The sequence below is a fragment of the Microcaecilia unicolor genome, chromosome 2 (assembly GCF_901765095.1).
Source record: "Microcaecilia unicolor chromosome 2, aMicUni1.1, whole genome shotgun sequence".
In the NCBI taxonomy this organism is placed as follows: domain Eukaryota; kingdom Metazoa; phylum Chordata; class Amphibia; order Gymnophiona; family Siphonopidae; genus Microcaecilia; species Microcaecilia unicolor.
The window spans coordinates 342,732,513-342,750,921 of NC_044032.1; the positions used below are offsets into that span (position 1 = coordinate 342,732,513).

At 49.8% G+C, this 18,409-nt stretch overlaps 18 non-coding genes and 1 pseudogene across 18 annotated transcripts; all 19 read left to right on the plus strand.

The window, feature by feature from the left end:
- The first annotated feature begins 548 nt into the window (after positions 1–548).
- On the plus strand, positions 549–739 carry LOC115463864. Its single transcript, XR_003941145.1, has one exon. It is a non-coding gene; the product is annotated as a U2 spliceosomal RNA (small nuclear RNA).
- Positions 740–1,471: 732 nt separating this feature from the next.
- LOC115463830 lies at positions 1,472–1,662 on the plus strand. Its single transcript, XR_003941111.1, has one exon. It is a non-coding gene; the product is annotated as a U2 spliceosomal RNA (small nuclear RNA).
- Positions 1,663–2,394: 732 nt separating this feature from the next.
- Positions 2,395–2,585, plus strand: LOC115463831. The gene has a single exon (XR_003941112.1). It is a non-coding gene; the product is annotated as a U2 spliceosomal RNA (small nuclear RNA).
- Positions 2,586–3,318: 733 nt separating this feature from the next.
- Positions 3,319–3,509, plus strand: LOC115463832. The gene has a single exon (XR_003941113.1). It is a non-coding gene; the product is annotated as a U2 spliceosomal RNA (small nuclear RNA).
- A 732-nt stretch (positions 3,510–4,241) lies between these two features.
- Positions 4,242–4,432, plus strand: LOC115463833. The gene has a single exon (XR_003941114.1). It is a non-coding gene; the product is annotated as a U2 spliceosomal RNA (small nuclear RNA).
- Positions 4,433–5,164: 732 nt separating this feature from the next.
- LOC115463827 lies at positions 5,165–5,355 on the plus strand. The gene has a single exon (XR_003941108.1). It is a non-coding gene; the product is annotated as a U2 spliceosomal RNA (small nuclear RNA).
- A 1,592-nt stretch (positions 5,356–6,947) lies between these two features.
- Positions 6,948–7,118, plus strand: LOC115463868 (annotated as a pseudogene).
- Positions 7,119–7,849: 731 nt separating this feature from the next.
- Positions 7,850–8,040, plus strand: LOC115463834. The gene has a single exon (XR_003941115.1). It is a non-coding gene; the product is annotated as a U2 spliceosomal RNA (small nuclear RNA).
- Positions 8,041–8,770: 730 nt separating this feature from the next.
- Positions 8,771–8,961, plus strand: LOC115463835. The gene has a single exon (XR_003941116.1). It is a non-coding gene; the product is annotated as a U2 spliceosomal RNA (small nuclear RNA).
- Positions 8,962–9,691: 730 nt separating this feature from the next.
- On the plus strand, positions 9,692–9,882 carry LOC115463837. The gene has a single exon (XR_003941118.1). It is a non-coding gene; the product is annotated as a U2 spliceosomal RNA (small nuclear RNA).
- A 731-nt stretch (positions 9,883–10,613) lies between these two features.
- LOC115463838 lies at positions 10,614–10,804 on the plus strand. Its single transcript, XR_003941119.1, has one exon. It is a non-coding gene; the product is annotated as a U2 spliceosomal RNA (small nuclear RNA).
- Positions 10,805–11,535: 731 nt separating this feature from the next.
- LOC115463839 lies at positions 11,536–11,726 on the plus strand. The gene has a single exon (XR_003941120.1). It is a non-coding gene; the product is annotated as a U2 spliceosomal RNA (small nuclear RNA).
- A 732-nt stretch (positions 11,727–12,458) lies between these two features.
- Positions 12,459–12,649, plus strand: LOC115463840. The gene has a single exon (XR_003941121.1). It is a non-coding gene; the product is annotated as a U2 spliceosomal RNA (small nuclear RNA).
- Positions 12,650–13,379: 730 nt separating this feature from the next.
- On the plus strand, positions 13,380–13,570 carry LOC115463841. The gene has a single exon (XR_003941122.1). It is a non-coding gene; the product is annotated as a U2 spliceosomal RNA (small nuclear RNA).
- A 733-nt stretch (positions 13,571–14,303) lies between these two features.
- LOC115463842 lies at positions 14,304–14,494 on the plus strand. Its single transcript, XR_003941123.1, has one exon. It is a non-coding gene; the product is annotated as a U2 spliceosomal RNA (small nuclear RNA).
- Positions 14,495–15,223: 729 nt separating this feature from the next.
- LOC115463843 lies at positions 15,224–15,414 on the plus strand. The gene has a single exon (XR_003941124.1). It is a non-coding gene; the product is annotated as a U2 spliceosomal RNA (small nuclear RNA).
- A 730-nt stretch (positions 15,415–16,144) lies between these two features.
- Positions 16,145–16,335, plus strand: LOC115463844. Its single transcript, XR_003941125.1, has one exon. It is a non-coding gene; the product is annotated as a U2 spliceosomal RNA (small nuclear RNA).
- Positions 16,336–17,065: 730 nt separating this feature from the next.
- On the plus strand, positions 17,066–17,256 carry LOC115463862. The gene has a single exon (XR_003941143.1). It is a non-coding gene; the product is annotated as a U2 spliceosomal RNA (small nuclear RNA).
- Positions 17,257–17,988: 732 nt separating this feature from the next.
- Positions 17,989–18,179, plus strand: LOC115463845. Its single transcript, XR_003941126.1, has one exon. It is a non-coding gene; the product is annotated as a U2 spliceosomal RNA (small nuclear RNA).
- The last annotated feature ends 230 nt before the right edge of the window (positions 18,180–18,409 follow it).

Below are 18,409 nucleotides of genomic sequence, written 5' to 3' on the forward strand. Positions count from 1 at the left end.
ACCCTTGCAGGTCTTTTGCTCTCCCCCATCTGGAATTAAATTTTATTCCGCTCCCGACCTGCCGGGATTCGATCCCACGACCTGTGGTTTCGGTGGATTTTGCTGGATTCGTCTGTTAGCCCAGCAGGCAGATGTGAGCCTTTTCACAGAAAGCAGGCTTGTGTGGCGGGGAGGGGAAGAGGGAAAAAAAAAAAAAAAAAAAAAGCTTGACTAGTATCCACCTCCCCGCCCCCTTCCCATCCCATAGGGGATTAAGTTTGCCTGTGAGGGCCACGCGAAATACTGTGGCTACGCCCCTGAGCCACAGAAGAGTACTCATGCAGATGAGGCCCAGCTGCAGGGTTTTTCTGTCTCTGTCTCGCACGCATCAGTCACCTTTAGGCTTTCTCGGAAAGGCGTTTCCTTTTTTAGCCATCGTGCTAAAAACGCGCCCAGCGGTGCCCGCTCGATGGAACCGTGATGTCGCCGGCTGTGTGGACCCGAGTCTTTTCACCCTGAGCAGCCAAGAGGAGGGGCCAAAGCACAGCGGCTGAGCAACAAGCAGCGGCATCGCTTCTCGGCCTTTTGGCTAAGATCAAGTGTAGTATCTGTTCTTATCAGTTTAATATCTGATACGTCCCTTATCTGGGGACCTTATATTAAATGGATTTTTGGGACAGGGAGACAGAACCGGAGCTTGCTTCGTCCGCTCCGTGCATCGACCTGGTATTGCAGTACTTCTAGGCACGGTGCGCTTCCGTATACGGAAGATCTGAAAAGTAAAAGTTAGAGCTTGGTTCTCATTTGAGCGGTTCTTCTATTTTTTTTTGGATTTCAGCGAGGTCTTCTGTAGTCACTTTTGCTTTTAGAATGCACATGCAGCTGCTCCCTGGATACCTTTTTTTCTTTCCCACCCTCCAACTCTGTTCTTTTTTTCCTTCTCTTACCCTTGCAGGTCTTTTGCTCTCCCCCATCTGGAATTAAATTTTATTCCGCTCCCGACCTGCCGGGATTCGATCCCACGACCTGTGGTTTCGGTGGATTTTGCTGGATTCGTCTGTTAGCCCAGCAGGCAGATGTGAGCCTTTTCACAGAAAGCAGGCTTGTGTGGCGGGGAGGGGAAGAGGGAAAAAAAAAAAAAAAAAAAAGCTTGACTAGTATCCACCTCCCCGCCCCCTTTCCATCCCATAGGGGATTAAGTTTGCCTGTGAGGGCCACGCGAAATACTGTGGCTACGCCCCTGAGCCACAGAAGAGTACTCATGCAGATGAGGCCCAGCTGCAGGGTTTTTCTGTCTCTGTCTCGCACGCATCAGTCACCTTTAGGCTTTCTCGGAAAGGCGTTTCCTTTTTTAGCCATCGTGCTAAAAACGCGCCCAGCGGTGCCCGCTCGATGGAACCGTGATGTCGCCGGCTGTGTGGACCCGAGTCTTTTCACCCTGAGCAGCCAAGAGGAGGGGCCAAAGCACAGCGGCTGAGCAACAAGCAGCGGCATCGCTTCTCGGCCTTTTGGCTAAGATCAAGTGTAGTATCTGTTCTTATCAGTTTAATATCTGATACGTCCCCTATCTGGGGACCTTATATTAAATGGATTTTTGGGACAGGGAGACGGAACCGGAGCTTGCTTCGTCCGCTCCGTGCATCGACCTGGTATTGCAGTACTTCTAGGCACGGTGCGCTTCCGTATACGGAAGATCTGAAAAGTAAAAGTTAGAGCTTGGTTCTCATTTGAGCGGTTCTTCTATTTTTTTTTGGATTTCAGCGAGGTCTTCTGTAGTCACTTTTGCTTTTAGAATGCACATGCAGCTGCTCCCTGGATACCTTTTTTTCTTTCCCACCCTCCAACTCTGTTCTTTTTTTCCTTCTCTTACCCTTGCAGGTCTTTTGCTCTCCCCCATCTGGAATTAAATTTTATTCCGCTCCCGACCTGCCGGGATTCGATCCCACGACCTGTGGTTTCGGTGGATTTTGCTGGATTCGTCTGTTAGCCCAGCAGGCAGATGTGAGCCTTTTCACAGAAAGCAGGCTTGTGTGGCGGGGAGGGGAAGAGGGAAAAAAAAAAAAAAAAAAAAGCTTGACTAGTATCCACCTCCCCGCCCCCTTTCCATCCCATAGGGGATTAAGTTTGCCTGTGAGGGCCACGCGAAATACTGTGGCTACGCCCCTGAGCCACAGAAGAGTACTCATGCAGATGAGGCCCAGCTGCAGGGTTTTTCTGTCTCTGTCTCGCACGCATCAGTCACCTTTAGGCTTTCTCGGAAAGGCGTTTCCTTTTTTAGCCATCGTGCTAAAAACGCGCCCAGCGGTGCCCGCTCGATGGAACCGTGATGTCGCCGGCTGTGTGGACCCGAGTCTTTTCACCCTGAGCAGCCAAGAGGAGGGGCCAAAGCACAGCGGCTGAGCAACAAGCAGCGGCATCGCTTCTCGGCCTTTTGGCTAAGATCAAGTGTAGTATCTGTTCTTATCAGTTTAATATCTGATACGTCCCCTATCTGGGGACCTTATATTAAATGGATTTTTGGGACAGGGAGACGGAACCGGAGCTTGCTTCGTCCGCTCCGTGCATCGACCTGGTATTGCAGTACTTCTAGGCACGGTGCGCTTCCGTATACGGAAGATCTGAAAAGTAAAAGTTAGAGCTTGGTTCTCATTTGAGCGGTTCTTCTATTTTTTTTTGGATTTCAGCGAGGTCTTCTGTAGTCACTTTTGCTTTTAGAATGCACATGCAGCTGCTCCCTGGATACCTTTTTTTCTTTCCCACCCTCCAACTCTGTTCTTTTTTTCCTTCTCTTACCCTTGCAGGTCTTTTGCTCTCCCCCATCTGGAATTAAATTTTATTCCGCTCCCGACCTGCCGGGATTCGATCCCACGACCTGTGGTTTCGGTGGATTTTGCTGGATTCGTCTGTTAGCCCAGCAGGCAGATGTGAGCCTTTTCACAGAAAGCAGGCTTGTGTGGCGGGGAGGGGAAGAGGGAAAAAAAAAAAAAAAAAAAAAGCTTGACTAGTATCCACCTCCCCGCCCCCTTCCCATCCCATAGGGGATTAAGTTTGCCTGTGAGGGCCACGCGAAATACTGTGGCTACGCCCCTGAGCCACAGAAGAGTACTCATGCAGATGAGGCCCAGCTGCAGGGTTTTTCTGTCTCTGTCTCGCACGCATCAGTCACCTTTAGGCTTTCTCGGAAAGGCGTTTCCTTTTTTAGCCATCGTGCTAAAAACGCGCCCAGCGGTGCCCGCTCGATGGAACCGTGATGTCGCCGGCTGTGTGGACCCGAGTCTTTTCACCCTGAGCAGCCAAGAGGAGGGGCCAAAGCACAGCGGCTGAGCAACAAGCAGCGGCATCGCTTCTCGGCCTTTTGGCTAAGATCAAGTGTAGTATCTGTTCTTATCAGTTTAATATCTGATACGTCCCCTATCTGGGGACCTTATATTAAATGGATTTTTGGGACAGGGAGACGGAACCGGAGCTTGCTTCGTCCGCTCCGTGCATCGACCTGGTATTGCAGTACTTCTAGGCACGGTGCGCTTCCGTATACGGAAGATCTGAAAAGTAAAAGTTAGAGCTTGGTTCTCATTTGAGCGGTTCTTCTATTTTTTTTTGGATTTCAGCGAGGTCTTCTGTAGTCACTTTTGCTTTTAGAATGCACATGCAGCTGCTCCCTGGATACCTTTTTTTCTTTCCCACCCTCCAACTCTGTTCTTTTTTTCCTTCTCTTACCCTTGCAGGTCTTTTGCTCTCCCCCATCTGGAATTAAATTTTATTCCGCTCCCGACCTGCCGGGATTCGATCCCACGACCTGTGGTTTCGGTGGATTTTGCTGGATTCGTCTGTTAGCCCAGCAGGCAGATGTGAGCCTTTTCACAGAAAGCAGGCTTGTGTGGCGGGGAGGGGAAGAGGGAAAAAAAAAAAAAAAAAAAAGCTTGACTAGTATCCACCTCCCCGCCCCCTTCCCATCCCATAGGGGATTAAGTTTGCCTGTGAGGGCCACGCGAAATACTGTGGCTACGCCCCTGAGCCACAGAAGAGTACTCATGCAGATGAGGCCCAGCTGCAGGGTTTTTCTGTCTCTGTCTCGCACGCATCAGTCACCTTTAGGCTTTCTCGGAAAGGCGTTTCCTTTTTTAGCCATCGTGCTAAAAACGCGCCCAGCGGTGCCCGCTCGATGGAACCGTGATGTCGCCGGCTGTGTGGACCCGAGTCTTTTCACCCTGAGCAGCCAAGAGGAGGGGCCAAAGCACAGCGGCTGAGCAACAAGCAGCGGCATCGCTTCTCGGCCTTTTGGCTAAGATCAAGTGTAGTATCTGTTCTTATCAGTTTAATATCTGATACGTCCCCTATCTGGGGACCTTATATTAAATGGATTTTTGGGACAGGGAGACGGAACCGGAGCTTGCTTCGTCCGCTCCGTGCATCGACCTGGTATTGCAGTACTTCTAGGCACGGTGCGCTTCCGTATACGGAAGATCTGAAAAGTAAAAGTTAGAGCTTGGTTCTCATTTGAGCGGTTCTTCTATTTTTTTTTGGATTTCAGCGAGGTCTTCTGTAGTCACTTTTGCTTTTAGAATGCACATGCAGCTGCTCCCTGGATACCTTTTTTTCTTTCCCACCCTCCAACTCTGTTCTTTTTTTCCTTCTCTTACCCTTGCAGGTCTTTTGCTCTCCCCCATCTGGAATTAAATTTTATTCCGCTCCCGACCTGCCGGGATTCGATCCCACGACCTGTGGTTTCGGTGGATTTTGCTGGATTCGTCTGTTAGCCCAGCAGGCAGATGTGAGCCTTTTCACAGAAAGCAGGCTTGTGTGGCGGGGAGGGGAAGAGGGAAAAAAAAAAAAAAAAAAAAGCTTGACTAGTATCCACCTCCCCGCCCCCTTTCCATCCCATAGGGGATTAAGTTTGCCTGTGAGGGCCACGCGAAATACTGTGGCTACGCCCCTGAGCCACAGAAGAGTACTCATGCAGATGAGGCCCAGCTGCAGGGTTTTTCTGTCTCTGTCTCGCACGCATCAGTCACCTTTAGGCTTTCTCGGAAAGGCGTTTCCTTTTTTAGCCATCGTGCTAAAAACGCGCCCAGCGGTGCCCGCTCGATGGAACCGTGATGTCGCCGGCTGTGTGGACCCGAGTCTTTTCACCCTGAGCAGCCAAGAGGAGGGGCCAAAGCACAGCGGCTGAGCAACAAGCAGCGGCATCGCTTCTCGGCCTTTTGGCTAAGATCAAGTGTAGTATCTGTTCTTATCAGTTTAATATCTGATACGTCCCCTATCTGGGGACCTTATATTAAATGGATTTTTGGGACAGGGAGATGGAACCGGAGCTTGCTTCGTCCGCTCCGTGCATCGACCTGGTATTGCAGTACTTCTAGGCACGGTGCGCTTCCGTATACGGAAGATCTGAAAAGTAAAAGTTAGAGCTTGGTTCTCATTTGAGCGGTTCTTCTATTTTTTTTTGGATTTCAGCGAGGTCTTCTGTAGTCACTTTTGCTTTTAGAATGCACATGCAGCTGCTCCCTGGATACCTTTTTTTCTTTCCCACCCTCCAACTCTCAAGGAGAGTTCGGGAGGAGATTAAGATCCTGGGGTTGTTTTTTGGGAAAAATATGGCTAGTCGTAATTGGCAGAGGGTGTTTGAAAAGACACAGAGTAGAATAACTCAGTGGAAGACACGAAATTTGACCTTATCAGGGAGGGTCCTAATTGTGAAAAATGAACTCTTGCCATTGATGTTGCATGTGGCTCCTGTGTTTCCTATTGGTTCCTTTGGGTTGAGGACTTTGACGAGACAGATGTTCTGTTTTATTTGGGGTGGGAAGATGGAACGTCTCAAGCGGGAAGTCATGCGCTACCCGCTTGAGTGCGGGGGAAGGAAGGTGCCTGATTTGGAAGTGAAGTTGTTAAGTGTGTCAGTGTGTGTGTTTCTTCAGGCAGTGGTGGAGGAACATAGAGAGTTACGGTTATGGTCGTATTTTGCCAGGTTGTATTTGCAATTGTTTGTGTGTAAGGGCTGGGGTTTGGGGTTCCAGCATACTGTCCCCCATGCTGAATCTTGTCCATTTGTTTATAAAGTGATAAAAGATTGTGTTAAAAAATTTGCATTACGGGGTATGGTGTTGGCTGACCTCTCAGCGAGGGGGATAGAGACAGTTATTTTGGCAGGTAAAACAAGAATGTGCCCTGTTGGGAAATTGAGTGCAGAGGAATGCAAAGCTGTGTGGAGAATGGTTAATGCCAAGTATCTTTTGAACGAGCAGAAAGACCTGGCTTGGGGAGCGGTGCACGGCTGTATTCCTACAAGAAGTTTCTTGTATCGGAGAAGGCTGGCGCCGACCACTCTCTGTGCTTGGGAAGGCTGTGTTGGCGAGGGGTCGCCTGCTCATGTTTTCTGGCGTTGCAGGGTGGCACAGGCTGTTTGGCAGCGAGTGTTTGTTTGGATGCAGGCAATGAATCCTGATGTCCGGGTGGTAGAGGAGGGGGTCATGTACGGACAGTTGGTTTCAAAGACCTCTTGTGTGCGTTTGTGGATTGGTATTAGTTGTTTGAAAGATGCCTTGTGGAGAGCGCGATGCTTGAGGTTGTGGAGGTCAATTACTTTGGACACAGGCATGATTTGTCAGCTTGGAAGGAAGCTTATGCTGGCATATGTGATACGGGAGGGAGGCCATTCCTCCTTGCCTGAGGCTTTTTTGGCATGGCACTGGAGCTTATTGGCACTGCATTCCTCAGTTTAGTTACGGGAGTTTTCTCCAAAGTGGTTCCTGGGTCCCCCTTGCTGAGTAGGCTGTTCAGGGGTGGTGGGAGGTATTATGTCCATTTCACTGACTGTATTGTTTCAGATTTTTTGTCAAATCAGTGGGTTTAGTGTTTTTGAATGGTTTAAAGTGTGGAAGATTGGGGTACTGTCATTGTGTAGGTAATTTTTCTGACCTGTGTATAGGTTCAGTTTGACAGTATGTATGTGTTTCGTATCTGAATAAATCATTTTCAAAAAAGTATCTGTTCTTATCAGTTTAATATCTGATACGTCCCCTATCTGGGGACCTTATATTAAATGGATTTTTGGGACAGGGAGACGGAACCGGAGCTTGCTTCGTCCGCTCCGTGCATCGACCTGGTATTGCAGTACTTCTAGGCACGGTGCGCTTCCGTATACGGAAGATCTGAAAAGTAAAAGTTAGAGCTTGGTTCTCATTTGAGCGGTTCTTCTATTTTTTTTTGGATTTCAGCGAGGTCTTCTGTAGTCACTTTTGCTTTTAGAATGCACATGCAGCTGCTCCCTGGATACCTTTTTTTCTTTCCCACCCTCCAACTCTGTTCTTTTTTTCCTTCTCTTACCCTTGCAGGTCTTTTGCTCTCCCCCATCTGGAATTAAATTTTATTCCGCTCCCGACCTGCCGGGATTCGATCCCACGACCTGTGGTTTCGGTGGATTTTGCTGGATTCGTCTGTTAGCCCAGCAGGCAGATGTGAGCCTTTTCACAGAAAGCAGGCTTGTGTGGCGGGGAGGGGAAGAGGGAAAAAAAAAAAAAAAAAAAAGCTTGACTAGTATCCACCTCCCCGCCCCCTTCCATCCCATAGGGGATTAAGTTTGCCTGTGAGGGCCACGCGAAATACTGTGGCTACGCCCCTGAGCCACAGAAGAGTACTCATGCAGATGAGGCCCAGCTGCAGGGTTTTTCTGTCTCTGTCTCGCACGCATCAGTCACCTTTAGGCTTTCTCGGAAAGGCGTTTCCTTTTTTAGCCATCGTGCTAAAAACGCGCCCAGCGGTGCCCGCTCGATGGAACCGTGATGTCGCCGGCTGTGTGGACCCGAGTCTTTTCACCCTGAGCAGCCAAGAGGAGGGGCCAAAGCACAGCGGCTGAGCAACAAGCAGCGGCATCGCTTCTCGGCCTTTTGGCTAAGATCAAGTGTAGTATCTGTTCTTATCAGTTTAATATCTGATACGTCCCCTATCTGGGGACCTTATATTAAATGGATTTTTGGGACAGGGAGACGGAACCGGAGCTTGCTTCGTCCGCTCCGTGCATCGACCTGGTATTGCAGTACTTCTAGGCACGGTGCGCTTCCGTATACGGAAGATCTGAAAAGTAAAAGTTAGAGCTTGGTTCTCATTTGAGCGGTTCTTCTATTTTTTTTTGGATTTCAGCGAGGTCTTCTGTAGTCACTTTTGCTTTTAGAATGCACATGCAGCTGCTCCCTGGATACCTTTTTTTCTTTCCCACCCTCCAACTCTGTTCTTTTTTTCCTTCTCTTACCCTTGCAGGTCTTTTGCTCTCCCCCATCTGGAATTAAATTTTATTCCGCTCCCGACCTGCCGGGATTCGATCCCACGACCTGTGGTTTCGGTGGATTTTGCTGGATTCGTCTGTTAGCCCAGCAGGCAGATGTGAGCCTTTTCACAGAAAGCAGGCTTGTGTGGCGGGGAGGGGAAGAGGGAAAAAAAAAAAAAAAAAAGCTTGACTAGTATCCACCTCCCCGCCCCCTTTCCATCCCATAGGGGATTAAGTTTGCCTGTGAGGGCCACGCGAAATACTGTGGCTACGCCCCTGAGCCACAGAAGAGTACTCATGCAGATGAGGCCCAGCTGCAGGGTTTTTCTGTCTCTGTCTCGCACGCATCAGTCACCTTTAGGCTTTCTCGGAAAGGCGTTTCCTTTTTTAGCCATCGTGCTAAAAACGCGCCCAGCGGTGCCCGCTCGATGGAACCGTGATGTCGCCGGCTGTGTGGACCCGAGTCTTTTCACCCTGAGCAGCCAAGAGGAGGGGCCAAAGCACAGCGGCTGAGCAACAAGCAGCGGCATCGCTTCTCGGCCTTTTGGCTAAGATCAAGTGTAGTATCTGTTCTTATCAGTTTAATATCTGATACGTCCCCTATCTGGGGACCTTATATTAAATGGATTTTTGGGACAGGGAGACGGAACCGGAGCTTGCTTCGTCCGCTCCGTGCATCGACCTGGTATTGCAGTACTTCTAGGCACGGTGCGCTTCCGTATACGGAAGATCTGAAAAGTAAAAGTTAGAGCTTGGTTCTCATTTGAGCGGTTCTTCTATTTTTTTTTGGATTTCAGCGAGGTCTTCTGTAGTCACTTTTGCTTTTAGAATGCACATGCAGCTGCTCCCTGGATACCTTTTTTTCTTTCCCACCCTCCAACTCTGTTCTTTTTTTCCTTCTCTTACCCTTGCAGGTCTTTTGCTCTCCCCCATCTGGAATTAAATTTTATTCCGCTCCCGACCTGCCGGGATTCGATCCCACGACCTGTGGTTTCGGTGGATTTTGCTGGATTCGTCTGTTAGCCCAGCAGGCAGATGTGAGCCTTTTCACAGAAAGCAGGCTTGTGTGGCGGGGAGGGGAAGAGGGAAAAAAAAAAAAAAAAAAGCTTGACTAGTATCCACCTCCCCGCCCCCTTTCCATCCCATAGGGGATTAAGTTTGCCTGTGAGGGCCACGCGAAATACTGTGGCTACGCCCCTGAGCCACAGAAGAGTACTCATGCAGATGAGGCCCAGCTGCAGGGTTTTTCTGTCTCTGTCTCGCACGCATCAGTCACCTTTAGGCTTTCTCGGAAAGGCGTTTCCTTTTTTAGCCATCGTGCTAAAAACGCGCCCAGCGGTGCCCGCTCGATGGAACCGTGATGTCGCCGGCTGTGTGGACCCGAGTCTTTTCACCCTGAGCAGCCAAGAGGAGGGGCCAAAGCACAGCGGCTGAGCAACAAGCAGCGGCATCGCTTCTCGGCCTTTTGGCTAAGATCAAGTGTAGTATCTGTTCTTATCAGTTTAATATCTGATACGTCCCCTATCTGGGGACCTTATATTAAATGGATTTTTGGGACAGGGAGACGGAACCGGAGCTTGCTTCGTCCGCTCCGTGCATCGACCTGGTATTGCAGTACTTCTAGGCACGGTGCGCTTCCGTATACGGAAGATCTGAAAAGTAAAAGTTAGAGCTTGGTTCTCATTTGAGCGGTTCTTCTATTTTTTTTTGGATTTCAGCGAGGTCTTCTGTAGTCACTTTTGCTTTTAGAATGCACATGCAGCTGCTCCCTGGATACCTTTTTTTCTTTCCCACCCTCCAACTCTGTTCTTTTTTTCCTTCTCTTACCCTTGCAGGTCTTTTGCTCTCCCCCATCTGGAATTAAATTTTATTCCGCTCCCGACCTGCCGGGATTCGATCCCACGACCTGTGGTTTCGGTGGATTTTGCTGGATTCGTCTGTTAGCCCAGCAGGCAGATGTGAGCCTTTTCACAGAAAGCAGGCTTGTGTGGCGGGGAGGGGAAGATGGAAAAAAAAAAAAAAAAAAAGCTTGACTAGTATCCACCTCCCCGCCCCCTTTCCATCCCATAGGGGATTAAGTTTGCCTGTGAGGGCCACGCGAAATACTGTGGCTACGCCCCTGAGCCACAGAAGAGTACTCATGCAGATGAGGCCCAGCTGCAGGGTTTTTCTGTCTCTGTCTCGCACGCATCAGTCACCTTTAGGCTTTCTCGGAAAGGCGTTTCCTTTTTTAGCCATCGTGCTAAAAACGCGCCCAGCGGTGCCCGCTCGATGGAACCGTGATGTCGCCGGCTGTGTGGACCCGAGTCTTTTCACCCTGAGCAGCCAAGAGGAGGGGCCAAAGCACAGCGGCTGAGCAACAAGCAGCGGCATCGCTTCTCGGCCTTTTGGCTAAGATCAAGTGTAGTATCTGTTCTTATCAGTTTAATATCTGATACGTCCCCTATCTGGGGACCTTATATTAAATGGATTTTTGGGACAGGGAGACGGAACCGGAGCTTGCTTCGTCCGCTCCGTGCATCGACCTGGTATTGCAGTACTTCTAGGCACGGTGCGCTTCCGTATACGGAAGATCTGAAAAGTAAAAGTTAGAGCTTGGTTCTCATTTGAGCGGTTCTTCTATTTTTTTTTGGATTTCAGCGAGGTCTTCTGTAGTCACTTTTGCTTTTAGAATGCACATGCAGCTGCTCCCTGGATACCTTTTTTTCTTTCCCACCCTCCAACTCTGTTCTTTTTTTCCTTCTCTTACCCTTGCAGGTCTTTTGCTCTCCCCCATCTGGAATTAAATTTTATTCCGCTCCCGACCTGCCGGGATTCGATCCCACGACCTGTGGTTTCGGTGGATTTTGCTGGATTCGTCTGTTAGCCCAGCAGGCAGATGTGAGCCTTTTCACAGAAAGCAGGCTTGTGTGGCGGGGAGGGGAAGAGGGAAAAAAAAAAAAAAAAAAAGCTTGACTAGTATCCACCTCCCCGCCCCCTTCCCATCCCATAGGGGATTAAGTTTGCCTGTGAGGGCCACGCGAAATACTGTGGCTACGCCCCTGAGCCACAGAAGAGTACTCATGCAGATGAGGCCCAGCTGCAGGGTTTTTCTGTCTCTGTCTCGCACGCATCAGTCACCTTTAGGCTTTCTCGGAAAGGCGTTTCCTTTTTTAGCCATCGTGCTAAAAACGCGCCCAGCGGTGCCCGCTCGATGGAACCGTGATGTCGCCGGCTGTGTGGACCCGAGTCTTTTCACCCTGAGCAGCCAAGAGGAGGGGCCAAAGCACAGCGGCTGAGCAACAAGCAGCGGCATCGCTTCTCGGCCTTTTGGCTAAGATCAAGTGTAGTATCTGTTCTTATCAGTTTAATATCTGATACGTCCCCTATCTGGGGACCTTATATTAAATGGATTTTTGGGACAGGGAGACGGAACCGGAGCTTGCTTCGTCCGCTCCGTGCATCGACCTGGTATTGCAGTACTTCTAGGCACGGTGCGCTTCCGTATACGGAAGATCTGAAAAGTAAAAGTTAGAGCTTGGTTCTCATTTGAGCGGTTCTTCTATTTTTTTTTGGATTTCAGCGAGGTCTTCTGTAGTCACTTTTGCTTTTAGAATGCACATGCAGCTGCTCCCTGGATACCTTTTTTTCTTTCCCACCCTCCAACTCTGTTCTTTTTTTCCTTCTCTTACCCTTGCAGGTCTTTTGCTCTCCCCCATCTGGAATTAAATTTTATTCCGCTCCCGACCTGCCGGGATTCGATCCCACGACCTGTGGTTTCGGTGGATTTTGCTGGATTCGTCTGTTAGCCCAGCAGGCAGATGTGAGCCTTTTCACAGAAAGCAGGCTTGTGTGGCGGGGAGGGGAAGAGGGAAAAAAAAAAAAAAAAAAAAGCTTGACTAGTATCCACCTCCCCGCCCCCTTCCCATCCCATAGGGGATTAAGTTTGCCTGTGAGGGCCACGCGAAATACTGTGGCTACGCCCCTGAGCCACAGAAGAGTACTCATGCAGATGAGGCCCAGCTGCAGGGTTTTTCTGTCTCTGTCTCGCACGCATCAGTCACCTTTAGGCTTTCTCGGAAAGGCGTTTCCTTTTTTAGCCATCGTGCTAAAAACGCGCCCAGCGGTGCCCGCTCGATGGAACCGTGATGTCGCCGGCTGTGTGGACCCGAGTCTTTTCACCCTGAGCAGCCAAGAGGAGGGGCCAAAGCACAGCGGCTGAGCAACAAGCAGCGGCATCGCTTCTCGGCCTTTTGGCTAAGATCAAGTGTAGTATCTGTTCTTATCAGTTTAATATCTGATACGTCCCCTATCTGGGGACCTTATATTAAATGGATTTTTGGGACAGGGAGACGGAACCGGAGCTTGCTTCGTCCGCTCCGTGCATCGACCTGGTATTGCAGTACTTCTAGGCACGGTGCGCTTCCGTATACGGAAGATCTGAAAAGTAAAAGTTAGAGCTTGGTTCTCATTTGAGCGGTTCTTCTATTTTTTTTTGGATTTCAGCGAGGTCTTCTGTAGTCACTTTTGCTTTTAGAATGCACATGCAGCTGCTCCCTGGATACCTTTTTTTCTTTCCCACCCTCCAACTCTGTTCTTTTTTTCCTTCTCTTACCCTTGCAGGTCTTTTGCTCTCCCCCATCTGGAATTAAATTTTATTCCGCTCCCGACCTGCCGGGATTCGATCCCACGACCTGTGGTTTCGGTGGATTTTGCTGGATTCGTCTGTTAGCCCAGCAGGCAGATGTGAGCCTTTTCACAGAAAGCAGGCTTGTGTGGCGGGGAGGGGAAGAGGGAAAAAAAAAAAAAAAAAAGCTTGACTAGTATCCACCTCCCCGCCCCCTTTCCATCCCATAGGGGATTAAGTTTGCCTGTGAGGGCCACGCGAAATACTGTGGCTACGCCCCTGAGCCACAGAAGAGTACTCATGCAGATGAGGCCCAGCTGCAGGGTTTTTCTGTCTCTGTCTCGCACGCATCAGTCACCTTTAGGCTTTCTCGGAAAGGCGTTTCCTTTTTTAGCCATCGTGCTAAAAACGCGCCCAGCGGTGCCCGCTCGATGGAACCGTGATGTCGCCGGCTGTGTGGACCCGAGTCTTTTCACCCTGAGCAGCCAAGAGGAGGGGCCAAAGCACAGCGGCTGAGCAACAAGCAGCGGCATCGCTTCTCGGCCTTTTGGCTAAGATCAAGTGTAGTATCTGTTCTTATCAGTTTAATATCTGATACGTCCCCTATCTGGGGACCTTATATTAAATGGATTTTTGGGACAGGGAGACGGAACCGGAGCTTGCTTCGTCCGCTCCGTGCATCGACCTGGTATTGCAGTACTTCTAGGCACGGTGCGCTTCCGTATACGGAAGATCTGAAAAGTAAAAGTTAGAGCTTGGTTCTCATTTGAGCGGTTCTTCTATTTTTTTTTGGATTTCAGCGAGGTCTTCTGTAGTCACTTTTGCTTTTAGAATGCACATGCAGCTGCTCCCTGGATACCTTTTTTTCTTTCCCACCCTCCAACTCTGTTCTTTTTTTCCTTCTCTTACCCTTGCAGGTCTTTTGCTCTCCCCCATCTGGAATTAAATTTTATTCCGCTCCCGACCTGCCGGGATTCGATCCCACGACCTGTGGTTTCGGTGGATTTTGCTGGATTCGTCTGTTAGCCCAGCAGGCAGATGTGAGCCTTTTCACAGAAAGCAGGCTTGTGTGGCGGGGAGGGGAAGAGGGAAAAAAAAAAAAAAAAAAAAAGCTTGACTAGTATCCACCTCCCCGCCCCCTTTCCATCCCATAGGGGATTAAGTTTGCCTGTGAGGGCCACGCGAAATACTGTGGCTACGCCCCTGAGCCACAGAAGAGTACTCATGCAGATGAGGCCCAGCTGCAGGGTTTTTCTGTCTCTGTCTCGCACGCATCAGTCACCTTTAGGCTTTCTCGGAAAGGCGTTTCCTTTTTTAGCCATCGTGCTAAAAACGCGCCCAGCGGTGCCCGCTCGATGGAACCGTGATGTCGCCGGCTGTGTGGACCCGAGTCTTTTCACCCTGAGCAGCCAAGAGGAGGGGCCAAAGCACAGCGGCTGAGCAACAAGCAGCGGCATCGCTTCTCGGCCTTTTGGCTAAGATCAAGTGTAGTATCTGTTCTTATCAGTTTAATATCTGATACGTCCCCTATCTGGGGACCTTATATTAAATGGATTTTTGGGACAGGGAGACGGAACCGGAGCTTGCTTCGTCCGCTCCGTGCATCGACCTGGTATTGCAGTACTTCTAGGCACGGTGCGCTTCCGTATACGGAAGATCTGAAAAGTAAAAGTTAGAGCTTGGTTCTCATTTGAGCGGTTCTTCTATTTTTTTTTGGATTTCAGCGAGGTCTTCTGTAGTCACTTTTGCTTTTAGAATGCACATGCAGCTGCTCCCTGGATACCTTTTTTTCTTTCCCACCCTCCAACTCTGTTCTTTTTTTCCTTCTCTTACCCTTGCAGGTCTTTTGCTCTCCCCCATCTGGAATTAAATTTTATTCCGCTCCCGACCTGCCGGGATTCGATCCCACGACCTGTGGTTTCGGTGGATTTTGCTGGATTCGTCTGTTAGCCCAGCAGGCAGATGTGAGCCTTTTCACAGAAAGCAGGCTTGTGTGGCGGGGAGGGGAAGAGGGAAAAAAAAAAAAAAAAAGCTTGACTAGTATCCACCTCCCCGCCCCCTTTCCATCCCATAGGGGATTAAGTTTGCCTGTGAGGGCCACGCGAAATACTGTGGCTACGCCCCTGAGCCACAGAAGAGTACTCATGCAGATGAGGCCCAGCTGCAGGGTTTTTCTGTCTCTGTCTCGCACGCATCAGTCACCTTTAGGCTTTCTCGGAAAGGCGTTTCCTTTTTTAGCCATCGTGCTAAAAACGCGCCCAGCGGTGCCCGCTCGATGGAACCGTGATGTCGCCGGCTGTGTGGACCCGAGTCTTTTCACCCTGAGCAGCCAAGAGGAGGGGCCAAAGCACAGCGGCTGAGCAACAAGCAGCGGCATCGCTTCTCGGCCTTTTGGCTAAGATCAAGTGTAGTATCTGTTCTTATCAGTTTAATATCTGATACGTCCCCTATCTGGGGACCTTATATTAAATGGATTTTTGGGACAGGGAGACGGAACCGGAGCTTGCTTCGTCCGCTCCGTGCATCGACCTGGTATTGCAGTACTTCTAGGCACGGTGCGCTTCCGTATACGGAAGATCTGAAAAGTAAAAGTTAGAGCTTGGTTCTCATTTGAGCGGTTCTTCTATTTTTTTTTGGATTTCAGCGAGGTCTTCTGTAGTCACTTTTGCTTTTAGAATGCACATGCAGCTGCTCCCTGGATACCTTTTTTTCTTTCCCACCCTCCAACTCTGTTCTTTTTTTCCTTCTCTTACCCTTGCAGGTCTTTTGCTCTCCCCCATCTGGAATTAAATTTTATTCCGCTCCCGACCTGCCGGGATTCGATCCCACGACCTGTGGTTTCGGTGGATTTTGCTGGATTCGTCTGTTAGCCCAGCAGGCAGATGTGAGCCTTTTCACAGAAAGCAGGCTTGTGTGGCGGGGAGGGGAAGAGGGAAAAAAAAAAAAAAAAAAGCTTGACTAGTATCCACCTCCCCGCCCCCTTTCCATCCCATAGGGGATTAAGTTTGCCTGTGAGGGCCACGCGAAATACTGTGGCTACGCCCCTGAGCCACAGAAGAGTACTCATGCAGATGAGGCCCAGCTGCAGGGTTTTTCTGTCTCTGTCTCGCACGCATCAGTCACCTTTAGGCTTTCTCGGAAAGGCGTTTCCTTTTTTAGCCATCGTGCTAAAAACGCGCCCAGCGGTGCCCGCTCGATGGAACCGTGATGTCGCCGGCTGTGTGGACCCGAGTCTTTTCACCCTGAGCAGCCAAGAGGAGGGGCCAAAGCACAGCGGCTGAGCAACAAGCAGCGGCATCGCTTCTCGGCCTTTTGGCTAAGATCAAGTGTAGTATCTGTTCTTATCAGTTTAATATCTGATACGTCCCCTATCTGGGGACCTTATATTAAATGGATTTTTGGGACAGGGAGACGGAACCGGAGCTTGCTTCGTCCGCTCCGTGCATCGACCTGGTATTGCAGTACTTCTAGGCACGGTGCGCTTCCGTATACGGAAGATCTGAAAAGTAAAAGTTAGAGCTTGGTTCTCATTTGAGCGGTTCTTCTATTTTTTTTTGGATTTCAGCGAGGTCTTCTGTAGTCACTTTTGCTTTTAGAATGCACATGCAGCTGCTCCCTGGATACCTTTTTTTCTTTCCCACCCTCCAACTCTGTTCTTTTTTTCCTTCTCTTACCCTTGCAGGTCTTTTGCTCTCCCCCATCTGGAATTAAATTTTATTCCGCTCCCGACCTGCCGGGATTCGATCCCACGACCTGTGGTTTCGGTGGATTTTGCTGGATTCGTCTGTTAGCCCAGCAGGCAGATGTGAGCCTTTTCACAGAAAGCAGGCTTGTGTGGCGGGGAGGGGAAGAGGGAAAAAAAAAAAAAAAAAAGCTTGACTAGTATCCACCTCCCCGCCCCCTTTCCATCCCATAGGGGATTAAGTTTGCCTGTGAGGGCCACGCGAAATACTGTGGCTACGCCCCTGAGCCACAGAAGAGTACTCATGCAGATGAGGCCCAGCTGCAGGGTTTTTCTGTCTCTGTCTCGCACGCATCAGTCACCTTTAGGCTTTCTCGGAAAGGCGTTTCCTTTTTTAGCCATCGTGCTAAAAACGCGCCCAGCGGTGCCCGCTCGATGGAACCGTGATGTCGCCGGCTGTGTGGACCCGAGTCTTTTCACCCTGAGCAGCCAAGAGGAGGGGCCAAAGCACAGCGGCTGAGCAACAAGCAGCGGCATCGCTTCTCGGCCTTTTGGCTAAGATCAAGTGTAGTATCTGTTCTTATCAGTTTAATATCTGATACGTCCCTTATCTGGGGACCTTATATTAAATGGATTTTTGGGACAGGGAGACGGAACCGGAGCTTGCTTCGTCCGCTCCGTGCATCGACCTGGTATTGCAGTACTTCTAGGCACGGTGCGCTTCCGTATACGGAAGATCTGAAAAGTAAAAGTTAGAGCTTGGTTCTCATTTGAGCGGTTCTTCTATTTTTTTTTGGATTTCAGCGAGGTCTTCTGTAGTCACTTTTGCTTTTAGAATGCACATGCAGCTGCTCCCTGGATACCTTTTTTTCTTTCCCACCCTCCAACTCTGTTCTTTTTTTCCTTCTCTTACCCTTGCAGGTCTTTTGCTCTCCCCCATCTGGAATTAAATTTTATTCCGCTCCCGACCTGCCGGGATTCGATCCCACGACCTGTGGTTTCGGTGGATTTTGCTGGATTCGTCTGTTAGCCCAGCAGGCAGATGTGAGCCTTTTCACAGAAAGCAGGCTTGTGTGGCGGGGAGGGGAAGAGGGAAAAAAAAAAAAAAAAAAAAGCTTGACTAGTATCCACCTCCCCGCCCCCTTCCCATCCCATAGGGGATTAAGTTTGCCTGTGAGGGCCACGCGAAATACTGTGGCTACGCCCCTGAGCCACAGAAGAGTACTCATGCAGATGAGGCCCAGCTGCAGGGTTTTTCTGTCTCTGTCTCGCACGCATCAGTCACCTTTAGGCTTTCTCGGAAAGGCGTTTCCTTTTTTAGCCATCGTGCTAAAAACGCGCCCAGCGGTGCCCGCTCGATGGAACCGTGATGTCGCCGGCTGTGTGGACCCGAGTCTTTTCACCCTGAGCAGCCAAGAGGAGGGGCCAAAGCACAGCGGCTGAGCAACAAGCAGCGGCATCGCTTCTCGGCCTTTTGGCTAAGATCAAGTGTAGTATCTGTTCTTATCAGTTTAATATCTGATACGTCCCCTATCTGGGGACCTTATATTAAATGGATTTTTGGGACAGGGAGACGGAACCGGAGCTTGCTTCGTCCGCTCCGTGCATCGACCTGGTATTGCAGTACTTCTAGGCACGGTGCGCTTCCGTATACGGAAGATCTGAAAAGTAAAAGTTAGAGCTTGGTTCTCATTTGAGCGGTTCTTCTATTTTTTTTTGGATTTCAGCGAGGTCTTCTGTAGTCACTTTTGCTTTTAGAATGCACATGCAGCTGCTCCCTGGATACCTTTTTTTCTTTCCCACCCTCCAACTCTGTTCTTTTTTTCCTTCTCTTACCCTTGCAGGTCTTTTGCTCTCCCCCATCTGGAATTAAATTTTA